General features: G+C 39.4%; 1 long non-coding RNA gene across 1 annotated transcript; it reads right to left on the bottom strand.

Annotated features, from left to right (window-relative positions):
- Window positions 1–10,863: 10,863 nt before the first annotated feature.
- Window positions 10,864–12,988, bottom strand: LOC125350644. The gene is made up of 2 exons (XR_007210780.1): window positions 12,802–12,988; window positions 10,864–12,563 (listed from the first exon to the last, which is right to left on the bottom strand). It is a non-coding gene; the product is annotated as an uncharacterized LOC125350644 (long non-coding RNA).
- Window positions 12,989–13,216: the final 228 nt, after the last annotated feature.

A 13,216-nucleotide genomic window follows, 5' to 3' on the forward strand; every position in this document is an offset into this window, starting at 1 on the left:
CCCCTCTTCTCCCCCTTCCCCCCTCCCCACTTTTTAGTGGAATTCAGGATCTTGATATGTAGGCCAGGCTAGTCTTGAACTTCTGATATTCCTGCATCCATTTCCCAAATATGGAGATTATAGTCATAAGCCACCATGGCTAGCTTGAGTTTCTTACATATATTTTTTGAAATACATTATTATTCTTTCTAGCTCCTGCAAATCAACAGCTAGAAAGTTTCCTTCGAGTTTGCTCTTTTTCACCTTTATCTACTTATTTAAATCAACAATTGCAATTTTTGGTTGGGGATATAGTTTAGTACTAGAGTACTTACCTGTCTGGCTTTATTAAGGCCCTAGGTTTGATCCCTAGCTCAATTAATCAATCCATCAATGCTAATGATAAAAATGCAGGGAAAGAACATAAAAATTGTAGGTAAATTATTTTTCCCTAACTTTTTCCCATGTATTTTAGTTATCTGTTATTGCATTAACAGGTTACTCCCCTCAAATTTAGTTGTGTAAGACAATAATAAGCATTTATTTTTTCACCTAGTTTCTGTGGTTCAGGAATCCACAGAATCCAGAGTGGCTTAACTGGGTGGTTCTTGGTGCAAGGCCTCTCCTAGGTAGCAGTCAGGGTGCCAGCAGGGGCTGCAGGCACCTGAGGGCTTGACTAGGGGCTGGAAGATGCATTGCCAAGGTCACTCACTCACACACCTGGTGTGAATGCTGGCTGTAGGCCTCATTCCTTCACCACATGGACCTCCCCTAACAGTTGCTTCATAGTGTGGAAGCTTGCTTTCCCCGGGAAGAGCTGACTTTTATGACTTCATTTCAGGAATTGTGCATACAACCTAAGTCCAGTCCACATTCAGTGACAGGAAAATGGAGACAGGAGAATGGAGTCCTTTATAGTGAAGGGGGGAATGAAGAGGTAAAGTAAACCCCATTTTCAGGCAGCTCCCGTTTTGTTGTCTGTTTAAACTATGAGCAAACCCAGGGCAAGCTTATTAGGGCCCAGCCGGTCAAGAACTCTAACCGCCTGGGAATGCTTAACTCTAACCACCCCCAGAATGACTCGAGCCCTGAGCCAATCAGATTTGTAGCCGTGTCCTAATCTTGCTTGCTTGAACACCTGATTGCTGTAACTTTGTTTTTTGCCTTTATAAGCTCTGTGCAATCGCAGCTCAGGGCTTCCTCCTAACCTCTGCTGTGTTGGTGGGTAGGACGAGGCCCGGGCCACAGACCGCTTGAATAAAGCCTTGCTTTGCTTTTGCATTTTGGAACGTCTGAATCTCAGTGGCCTTCTTGGTGGTCTTCTCGGGACTTGGCATAACAATAGTTACTTTAGAGAGGACAATGGCCTAGGTACTTCAACAGCCTCTTTGAAAAGTGGAAGTAATTAGACTTCGCAGCTTAGCATTTTGCAAGTTAGCACAATGCATGTGAAAAAGCTAGCAAAGTCTTTGGCATGGGATAGGTGCTCCAGTCCCAGTGCTGTAACAGGATGGGACCAAGTGCCCAGTACTAATGTGGATAGACATTACCGCGACTGCACATTCTCAATCCAGGGCACTGCCAGGAGAGCTGCTGAGCGGAACGCTAGTAAGCCTACCACATTTATGTCCTGGAAAGCTGGTAACAGCAAATTGGGACCTTTTAGTGGAGTGCTATAGGGTTCTCAAGCAAAAACTGTTTCCTTCCTTCCTTCCTTCCTTCCTTCCTTCCTTCCTTCCTTCCTTCCTTCCTTCCTTCCTCCCTCCCTCTCTTTTTTTTTTCTTTTTTGTCTGTCATGGGGCTTGAACTCTGGGCCTGGTGCCGTCCCTGAGCTTTTCAGCTCAAGACTAGCACTCTACCACTTGAACGACAGCATCACTTCCTCATGCCTATAATCCTAACTACCAGGAGGCTGAGATCTGAGGATCTCCATTCAAAGCCAGCCTGGCCAGGAAACTCCATGAGACTCTTAACTCCAATTAATCACCAGAAAACTGGAAGTGGTGCTATGGCTCAGGAGGTAGAGTGCTAGTCATGAGCTGAAGAGCTCAAGGACAGTGCCCAGGCCCAGAGTTCAAGACCCATAACTGACAAAAAATAAATACATTTTTATTACAAAATATAGAACACAGGAAAAAACCCCATAAAATGTGCAGTGCAATAAGTTATAAATCCAATATCTATGTAGCTACCATTAAGATCAATAAAGAAAACAGTGCACACACTCTGGCAGTCTCCACCTGTGTCCCTTCTTGGTCAGAGAACCTGTCCTGCCACAGAGAACCACAGCTTGACCTTTCTAATAATTACTCTCTAGCTCTTTTGTCTAACTTATTTCACCTAAAAGGTACATCCTAAAGAACCACACAGTATGATCATACATGTTTATCTGTCTGGACTACTGTTGATAAATACTTGGTTTGTTTCTAGTTCAAGGCTATTCCTAGCATGCCACCATGAGTATTTTTGTACATTACTTACTTTCTAGAGTATATAAATAGAAGTGGAAATTTGGGTGATAGAGCATGTGAATCTTGACCAGAAAAATGTTTCCCAAGTGGACTCCCCATATAAATTTCCACCCAGTAGTTTAGGAATGTTCTCCTTGCTTCATATCTAAAATAAGATTTCCTATCCAAGTGTGGTGGTACATAGTTATAATCCCAGCTACCTGGAAATGTGAGTCAGGAGGATAGTTTGAACTCACAAATTTGGGGCTATCTCATCAAAAATAAATTAAGTGCTGTTATTATCATGCCAGGTACTGGACTGATGTATTTTTATTATTCTCCCAAAAAGCATTGCATAGATTCTCATCCACAGTGAGCAAGCTCTACTTTTTATATCAAATTGGTCCAAAATGTTTTGTGTTTTTCAGATTGAGAAACTTTTAAAACTATTTTTAAATTGTTATTATAAAGGCAATGTACAGAGGGGTTACAGTTACATAAGTCAGTTAAAGAGCACGTTTATTTTTGGACAATGTCACCCCTTCCCTTTCTCCCAGTTTTTCCCTCCCATCCCCACCTACAAGTTGTACAGTTCATTTTTAACATAGTGTCCAATGAGTACCACTGCTGCATTTGTTCACCCTTTGTCCCTCCATTTCCGTGTCTCCCCTTCTACTCCCAAAGACATATAAATGAACAAACGGGCAAAATGTTTGTTTTTAAATAAGAAGATGAGACCTTTATTCCTGTATAAGCATGATCCCTATTGTTTGCAGTCAAGAATTACAAGATACTTTTATAAATCTAACAGGCAAGCTAATGGATAAAATAACACTTATTGTTCAGTCCAAAATGTTCCTATGAGGAAATCTTGATCAGAACCCTGCCCCTCCCCTCAATTAAGATTGTAGTACTTCTGGCAGAAGTGTGTGGGGAGAGTGAAGTGAATACTAGGGAAAACAGGTGGGAAGAGGTAAGACCCAGAGAAATGAGGAAAAGACTATCCATACCTCTTCTAAAACACAAGGACATTAAGGAAGTCAAGATCCCTATTAACTGATAATACAAGTGGAAATCCACTTAGCTATACACCAGTTAAACATGAGTGGCGTGTGCCTGTAACCCTAGCTACTCAGGTGAGTAGGATCTGGAGAATTAAGCTTTGAGATCAGCAGGCGCAGAAAAGTTAGCTAGATTGTAGCTCCAAAACAAGAAAAAGGCCTAGATACCTAGCTCAAATAGAAGAGCACAAGCCTGAGGCTCTGGGTTCAAGTCACTGTATCACTATGAGCAGCGGAGCTCAGATTCAGTTTTCTACTCACTCGTTATGATAAATTGAGTCTCATGTTTTCAGAACAACTCATAAATGAATTGACTGAATGAATGAATTAATGAACATCTGTTAAAAAAGAACGTGAAGAAAATCTTATGTTGCTCTGTTAGTTGATGAGTTGGAAAAGATATTACAATTGAAATATAATTGGACTTCAATACACTGGTAAAAATTATCAACTAAGATTGAATGCCAATAACTGAACTATTTTACAGTTACTTTACACAGTAAAATTTATATACACAGAATTCTTTTCTATTTATAATAACAAGAAAGTGGAAGATACACACACACACACACACACACACACACATTTGCCCTCTTTTGGTAGCTAGGTATTCCACATCCTTTTTATGAACAAGATTTTTCTCCCCTTCCATATAAAATCTATGCATCAACATATTCCACTCACTCTTTATCTCACTCTTTATCTACTCAGGTCTGGCCAAAATATAGGCACATTATATTCCATAGATTTAAAAAAATGAAACTTTTCTGGAAAGAAAGGTTCAAGAGCAGTAATGTGGACTATATTCAATCCACCCAAGGGAGAATGAGCAGACAAACTGTTCTTCAGATCTGTAACTGGGATGCCTACAGCTTTGTTGATGTGGGGCTTTATGAGTTCTGATTGTCTGGCCTCTTCTTTTTCACTTTGGACAGTATCACATCTTTTGTGTGTGTGTGTGTGTGTGTGTGTGTGTGTGTGTGGTGGTAGTAGTATTAAGATATTAAGAACCAACTTCTAATACTCAAGAACACTAGGGGAGAGGAGAACCCTAATAACTGATAATAAAGAGGGAAATTCACTAAGAGAAACATAACAGCTGAGTGCTAAGGGCTCATGACTACAATCCTAGCTACTCAAGTGAGTAAGGCTGTAGAGGATCAAGCTTAATGGCCAGCTAGGGCAGAAGACTTAGCTAGAGTCCATCTCCAAAAGAACTAGCAGCAAGAGGCTGGGAGCCAGGACTAAGTGGTAGAGCAACAGTCTGCTAAGCATGAGGCCATGTGTTCAAGACCCAGTATGATTACAGGTTAGGGAGCATGTCAACATGCTGATATTTAAATTTTGAAATTCCATTTCTACTCCTTTGAGGACGGTGTGCTGCTGGTGATGATCATGCCACGGAAAAGCCATGGTGACTGTCACCGCACTATGCCTGAGTCACATGCAGTTTCACTTCCAACCCACCCACACTTCTCTAAACACATTTTTCAGTGATTATAAGATCAAGAGCTGTAAAGACTCCTTGCAAACAGCATTTCTTCAGCTGATGTTTTAATTATTCATTCTAACAAAGAAAGGCTGTCAGAATAAGAAAAAAAATCAAGAGTGGGTTTTTGAGGATTTCACAGATATATAGCAATGATTGTTATAATTTAAACATTGCAGCTTGGGCAGTAAGACATGTGTGTATGCTTCAAAAGTTCATTTTATTACTCACCCCTGGAGCTGTTCATTAACATTAAAAATACCCTAACCCAGAATACACACTCCAGGGGGTGATTTGCTAGCATTTAAGGGCTCTACTCAGAATGTTGGACTAGGAATCTATGAGCTGCCTCAACTGTGCCTGTCTGAACCTCCACCAGATAATTTATGATTAGGGGTGGAGATGTTAGAGATAACTTTTTATTGGTGAAATGCTTGGTATTTGAGGTATGTGTACCCCACAGGCACCTCATCCTTCCAAGTAGTTTTCTATGAGCCAAGGACAGTGCTCTAGGCTGGAATGTTGTTTGTTTTCTCCCATGCCTGCTGCTTAGTGAAGGAGGCAGTCACTCCATCCACTTTAAGATATGTTGGTGTCTAGTTTGAGTACTCCATGCAAAGTCCTTGCTAGAGACCTCCCAGGATGATTGGTGTGATTCTTGTGCATGTCTTCTGGCCAATTTTGAAACATGAATTTTGTCTAAGACTACCTTTCTTATTTTTTTTTACCCTCAATTAACTATTTAAAAATTTTTATTGTAAAGGTGATGTACAGAATGGTACAGTTAGATAAGTCAGGCCATAAGTACATTTCCTTTTTTTTTTTTTGTACATTTCCTTTTGAACAGTGTCTACCTCTCCCTCATCCTCTCCTAGTTTTTCTTCTCCTGACTTCCCTCGCCCCAAAGTTGTATCACTTATTTCTAACATACTGTTTGGTGGGATTCACTGCTGAATTGGCTCATCCTTTGTCCCACTGTTTCTGTGCTTCCCCTTCCCTTCCCCAAATCAGATAAAAGTATATACAAGACAAAGGGGACAGAAATAGAAAACATTAACAGAAGGGACTAAAGCCAAAGAAAAAAGGAAAGAAAACTAAGGAAAATTCTTAGGGGGTGTTTCTATTTTATTACTTCATATGGATCTATTTCGTTGGTTTAAATCTTCTTGGTTTAGTTTGGGCATGTCAATATTTGCTAGAAATGTGTCCATTTCTTCCAGACTCTCAAATTTGTTAGCATAAAGGTTTGGGAAATATTCCCTTATAATATTCTGAATCTTGGTTGTTTCTGTTGTGATGTTTCTATTCTCATCTCGGATTTTGTTTATTTGGATATACTCACTTCTTTTTTTGGTAAGATTTGCTAAGGGTCTGTTAATTTTGTTAATTGTTTTCAAAGAACCAACTCTTTGTTTTGTTGATTCTCTCTGTTTTTTTTTTTTTTGACTATAATTCATTTAATTCTGATTTAATTTTAATTATTTTTTTCTGTCTATTGGCCTGGGGTTTGGTTTGTTGCTCTTTTTCAAGGAGCTAAAGGTGCATCATTAAATTGTTGGGTTGCAATTTCTCCAATTTGTTGATGTAGGCACTCAGAGCTACAAATTTTCCTCTGAGTACTACTACTACCTTTGCTATGTCCCAGAGGAGCTGATATTTTGTGTGCTCATTTTGGTTAAATACCATAAATGTTTGACTTTCCTTTCTGATTTCTTTAATAACCCACTGGTGGTTCAACAGTGTGTTGTTCATTCTCCATGAGTTACAGGATTTTCTAATCATACTAAGTGAAGTGAGCCAGACCCATAGAAATATAGACTCTATGGTTTCACTCATTGGTAATAACTAGAACATGTCTAGGATAGTCCTAGTAGATGATCACAGTAGCTCAATAGTTATGTACATATTATCACATAAGATGATGCTAAGCGAAATGAACTACCAGTTATGGAAACAAGTGGTCTACCATTGTTGTTATTCTTAACGCACTATGTGAAATTCTTTCTTTTTTTTTTTTATCTTCCCTATGGTTTAGCCCCTGCTGTCACTATATTTGATTTTGATACTCTGGGTATTGTATATATGTTTGTCTGAATCAGGGAAGGGAAGGAAAACATCAAAATGGTGAAACAAAGGGTAAAAGGCAAACCAATGCAATAACAATACTTATAAGACAATATGTAGTAAACCAACTGTACAACTGGGGGGATAGGAGAAGAAGGAAGATGGGAGAAAAATGAGGGAGGAGGTAACAAGTTTGACAAGAAATATACTCACTACTGTACATATGTAACTGTAACCTCTCTGTACACCACCTTGACAATAAAAATTAAAAAAAAAACTGAGGAAAAAAGGAAACAAAACAGAGAAAAAAAGGAAAGAAAGATTTCTCATCATCTGAAGATTTGATATCCAGAAGGCAGTGGGATATCATACTCAAAATGATAAAGAAAATAACTAGAAAGAAATACATAAAAGCCTTTTCAACCAAGAATCGCATATCCAACAATTCTATTCTTAGTGAGTGAAATATTACGATACTATTCTCGATAACTGAAAGCTCAAAGGTTTTATTACCACTAGGCTTACTCTGCAAAAATAGTTCAAGGGTAACTTACTAAGACTAACCTTCAAAGCTTTAGTCCCAGGTGGCTCTATGGGAGTCACAATTCTAAGGCTTGAACAACTGAATGGTCATAGCCATTCACCCCTCAAGACATTATCAGTTGTGTACTGGAGCCTGGCCTGAAATGGAGAAGAAACTAAGCCTGAGCCCGTTGATGTGTGGTCTATAAAAAGTTACCAAGAGATGTATCCAATAAATGAAAAAAGAAGAAGAGGAAGAAAAAAGGAAGCCAATAGCAGTGGTGCATTCCTGTAACTCTAGTTACTTGGGAGGCTGAGATTGTTATGATAATGGTTTGAGGACAGTCCATGCAGAAAAGTTCCCAAGACTCTTTCTCAGTGATGAGAGCTAGATGTGGTAGCAGGTTACCTTTTCTCCCAGCTACTAGTAAACCTAAAAATGTAGGCAAATCCTACACAGTCTCTTAACCTGGCAGGGAGTGAGAGCTTATGTGAAAACTAGCCTGAATCAAAAATCAGTCTGGAGGCATAGCTCAGGTATGAGGAGTATGATTCAAACCCCCAAATACTGCTAACAAAACAAAACAAGTAAAAACTACATATATTGAAGAATATTCAAAGAAAGAAGTGTAGATTTATCAATAATAGTAGTAATAATGTAAAAATTATATAGGACTTACTGTGTACCAGGCATTGTTCTAAACCACAATTTTACAAAGAGATATTATCATATTAGTATCCTCATTTTACTGATGAGGGAACTGAGACACCAGTTAGAACCATCCCACCTAGCTCAAGTAATAGGAAAAGCAAATGGTAGGAAGCCAGGAGTTTGACTCTGGACCCCAGGCTTGTACCTGCCTTAGATACCAGGGTTTCCTTTCTGGAAATATAATTACAAGCCAGCACAGGAGAACATAGGGTTAAAGAAAACTAAACTTACTATGAGAACCCAGGGGGAAAACTAAGGAATTCTGAGGTTTTCCTTGGCTTCTGCAAAGGCCCTTTCCAACAAGAGATTTTTCCGTCAAGCATCATTTGGGTAGCAAGGCTTCTGTGATGAATTAAAAATAAAGACCTGTCACTCGGTTGATGATGTGTATAACAGTTTTCCTAGACGCAACAAAGCTGCTGAGTTTCAGGAAGCTTTAAAGAAAAAGGCAGGCAACTTGCCTCTCTCTTTTCCGCATTTAATTTTAATATCTCCCTGACACCCTATGCTAGAACAGCCATTTACATATGTGAAGTCATTGATCGAAACTACAGCAAACCAGTCAGGTTTTTCTTGGTTCTTCTCAGCCCCTCAGCCAGAGCAGGAGTGGGGATACTGTGATATAGGAGCTTTTGGTGAGCTCTTCACCTACAGCTGTAAATGTGCCCTTCCATCTTTTCTTTGCAAGTCCATCTCTGGTCATGGCTCTTAAAGGGGATGGGCACCACCAGTGCACACTCATCACCCATCTGCTCACTTTAATCCCTGCAAGATGATTTTGCTCACATAGGGAGTTCAGGACTACTGAGGGGGTTCTCCCACACTACCTATTTTGCCCACTAACAGCAGTGTTGTGTTTTTTCCTCCTACCTCCCTGTGTACTTACTCAACACATCACATGAACGAAGAACACATGTAGAAAGAAGATCTTTGGTTTAGCAGACTAACAGAATGATTTGTGGAGGACGCCAGACCCCCACACTTTTGGAGGTTCTGAGATTCTGGGGCTCTTATAACAGTTACTTAGCAAGCTGCCAGTTTCTTTTAAAAAATTTCTGTCTTTAAGTAGTTGTATAAAGAAGTTGCCATTCATCAAAGCAGTTTATGAATACAGTGTGTGTTCACTCTTTCATCATTCCTTTCTGTCTCTCTGTCTCTCTGTCTCTCTTATTGGTGGTGGTGGTCATGGGGCTTGAACTCAGGGCTTGGGCACTGTCTCTGAGCCTTTTTCACTTAAGGCTGGTGCTCTACTATATATATATATATATATATATATATATATATATATATATATATATATTTTTTTTTTTTGCCAGTACTGGGGACTGAACTCCGGGCCTGAGCACTGTCCCTGTCCCTGGCCTCTTTTTGCTCAAAGCTAGCACTCATACCACTTGAGCCACAGCGCCACTTACGGCTTTTTCCATATATGTGGTGCTGAGGAATCGAACCCAGGGCATGAAGCATATACATGAAGCTTCATGTATATGAAGCAAGCACTCTACCACTAGGCTATATTCCTAGCCCTGATCTACTATTTTGAGCCACAGCGCCACTTCTGGTTTTCTGGTGGCTAATTGGTAGTAACAGTCTCACAGGTTTTCCTGCCTAGGCTGGCTTCAAACCATGATCCTCAGATCTCAGCCCTCTGAGTAGCTAGGATTTCAGGTATGAGCCACCAACACCTGGCTTAAAATTTTCAAATTGTTATTATAAAGGCGGCAGTGTACAGAGTGGTTACAATTGCTGCCAGTTCTTAAAAATCCCAGTGTTTGCATATATCAGATTCATTTTATGTAAAAATATAACTTTAATACAATTACTTACCACTTAACAAGGATGAATCCTAAGAAATATGGTGGTAGGTAATTTTGTCATTGTGTTAAGACCATAGACTATACTTACATAAAATAAGATAGCGGTGACATCATTAGGTGATATACTCCTATAAGACCATTGTCAATTTTCTCAATGTGTTATAAGATCACAACAATTTGTCTATTGGTAGATAAGATGTTATGTATGAATGCATCATTGTTCCAGGATTTGAACTCCAAATTGGAAATTCAAGAGGAATAAGACATAAGCCTTCCAGATTTATTGGAGCTGATTAGATAGTGGTAGTATCCCAACTAAAACAGCTGAGCTGAGCTGTACTTGAAGCTTTTAGAAGAATGAGGCAAGAGAGACTCTGTCTCACAAAAGTAAAAACTAAACTAGATAGATATAAACCTTAAGTTAAAAAAAAAGGAAAGTTATTGATTCATATAAATAAACCATCTTACAATTTTTGGGCCTAACTGCATCAAGAAGATAAAATTACTTTTCTTAGAACTGTTTTTTTTTTTTTTTTGATCAGTCATGGGGCTTGAACTCTGGGCCTGGTCACTGTCCCTGAGCTCTTCAGCTCAAAGCTAGCACACTACCATTTGAGCCACAGCATCACTTCCAGTTGTCTGGTGGTTAGTTGGAGGTAAGAGTCTCATGGACCTTCCTGCTTGGTCCTCAGAGCTTAGCCTCCTGAGTAACTAGGATTATAGGTGTGTACCATCAGGTCATGGGCTTCCTTAGAACTTTAAAATAAAAAAAGCCTCTGATCATCTGTGCCTTTCTTTGTGTGGTAGCCTAATTGTCTTTGACTAAAAGTATCTTTCTTCAATATAACTTGAACAAATGGTTGTAAGAATCTCAGCATAGATTATTCTTGTCTAGATTTGGGTTTTGGGTGCTGGGAGTTGAACCAACAGTTTAGTTAGCTATAATCTCGAGTCCCTAAATCATTCTTAGAGCTCAAAGTATTACACAAATAAAGATAATCTATCTGCTAAGAATTCAAATAAAGAGACATTTGTGTGTGTGTGCTGGGGGTTGAACTAGGGACCTGATTCTTTCTATTAGCTTTTTTTTGCTCAATACCAGCACTCTATCATTTGAACCACAGCTCCACTTCCTCAAAGAAGATATTAAGCCAAGTGTTGTGGTACATGCTTGTAATCCAGCTACTCAGAAGGCAGAAGCAGGAGGATCACAAGTTATAGGCCAAATCTTATCAAAATCTTATCAAAAGCAAAATCTTATCAAAAACAAAATACAAACAAAAGGGCTGGGAACATTGCTCAAGTAGTAGAATACTTGCTAGCATGTTGGAGGACTTGGTTTAAATCTTTAATATGAAAAAGAAGGTAAAAATAGAGATTTTGATTGTCCCTGTTTGATCACATGCCTGTTTGAACTGCTACTTGGCTGAGATTGTCTGTTCTCCTTCCCTCTAATAGGAGGGTTTAATTTACATGAAGTGTGCTTCCCAAACAGCAAAGGAACAAAAGATAGAAAGGAAAAGAGCAGATATTTACTGTGGTGGCCTGCAAGATGTTTCCAAATGATTCTCAACTTTTGATATTTACATCCTTGCACTATCTTCTCCTATACCTTGAAGTCTAAAGCCTGTCCCTGGTTGGTCTAATTGACAAATAGAAGAACACTACAGAAGTAATGATGTGTGACTTTCAGGACTAGATTATAAAAGACATTGAAGTTTTCATTATGTTCTTTCTTTTATTTGTTGAGGAAGTTAGCCAACATGTTTAAAGACACTTGATCAGCTCTATTATGAGATCAACATGGAAAGGGACTAAGGAGGCCTGGTGTATTTCTCAAGAGGAAGAGAGCTTGCATGTGTGAGGCCTTGGGTTCACTCCCTAGTACTGAAAACAAACTAAACAAAACAACTTAAGAAATTAAAGCCTTCTGCTAGTAGCTTGTACTAACTTGCCAGACATTTGTGGATGCCATATTGAAAGTGGATTTTCCAGTCTTAGACAAGCCTTCAGATAGGTACAATGGACTACATCTTGACCTCAATTTTATGAGCAAATGTGAGGCTGAACCATCCAGCTAAGCTGCTATCATTTGATTGATAGATAGACAGATATAGTTGTTTTAAGCTGATGCATTTTGAAATGGTTTGTTACTCAGTAATAGTAACAAATATAGTAAACTTGATACACTTAATTCTAAATACCTTATCACCCAGACTGAAGATATAGACATTAGTAGCTAGCTCTATTTTGTGAATAGGATAGGTAGAGATACCTCTGTAAAGGCTTTGTAGAAGACATGACCTTTGAACTTCACTTTAAAGATGAATAAATGTGAGAAAGAATGAAAATCTATGCCAAGAGAAAGGCACAAACAAAGGCTGTAAGGTCTGAAAGTGAATGGTGTGTCAGGGAAATGTAAATAGAACAGTGTGGTTAAGGCAACAGTTCATCAAAATGCCTCAGAGACTTTTATTTATTATTTTATTTTATTTTATTTTTTTTGGCCAGTCCTGGGCCTTGGACTCAGGGCCTGAGCACTGTCCCTGGCTTCTTCCCGCTCAAGGCTAGCACTCTGCCACTTGAGCCACAGCGCCGCTTCTGGCCGTTTTCTGTATATGTGGTGCTGGGGAATCGAACCTAGGGCCTCGTGTATCCGAGGCAGGCACTCTTGCCACTAGGCTATATCCCCAGCCTCCTCAGAGACTTTTAAAATGGTGCACATACTCAGATTTCACTGCCAGGGAATTTGGTGATTAGGCATCACTGGTTAAGAGCTCCTAGTTTTGTTGGGTGGGTGGTTGGTTCATTGGTTGTTGGTAAGTTGGTTGCTATGGAGACCTGTGTACGCTGCAGCTTTATCAGTAGTCTTTGTATCAGATGCTATTCAAGTCTTTGGTCCAAAGCAAGCTTTGTGAAGTAGGGAAGTAGGATATTTGCATTGGGGTAGGCTAGGGTATAATCTTCTACTTTTATTTTCTTCCTTCCTTTTCTTCCTTCTTGCCTGCCTGCCTTCTTTCCTCCCTTCCTTCCTTCCATCTTTCCTTCCTTCCTCCCTCTCCTGTGCTGATCTTGGAGCTTGAACTCAGGGGCTGGGTGCTGTTCCTAAACTTTTTGCTGAA

Source organism: Perognathus longimembris, chromosome 4, assembly GCF_023159225.1.
Source record: "Perognathus longimembris pacificus isolate PPM17 chromosome 4, ASM2315922v1, whole genome shotgun sequence".
Classification (NCBI taxonomy): Eukaryota; Metazoa; Chordata; class Mammalia; order Rodentia; family Heteromyidae; genus Perognathus; species Perognathus longimembris.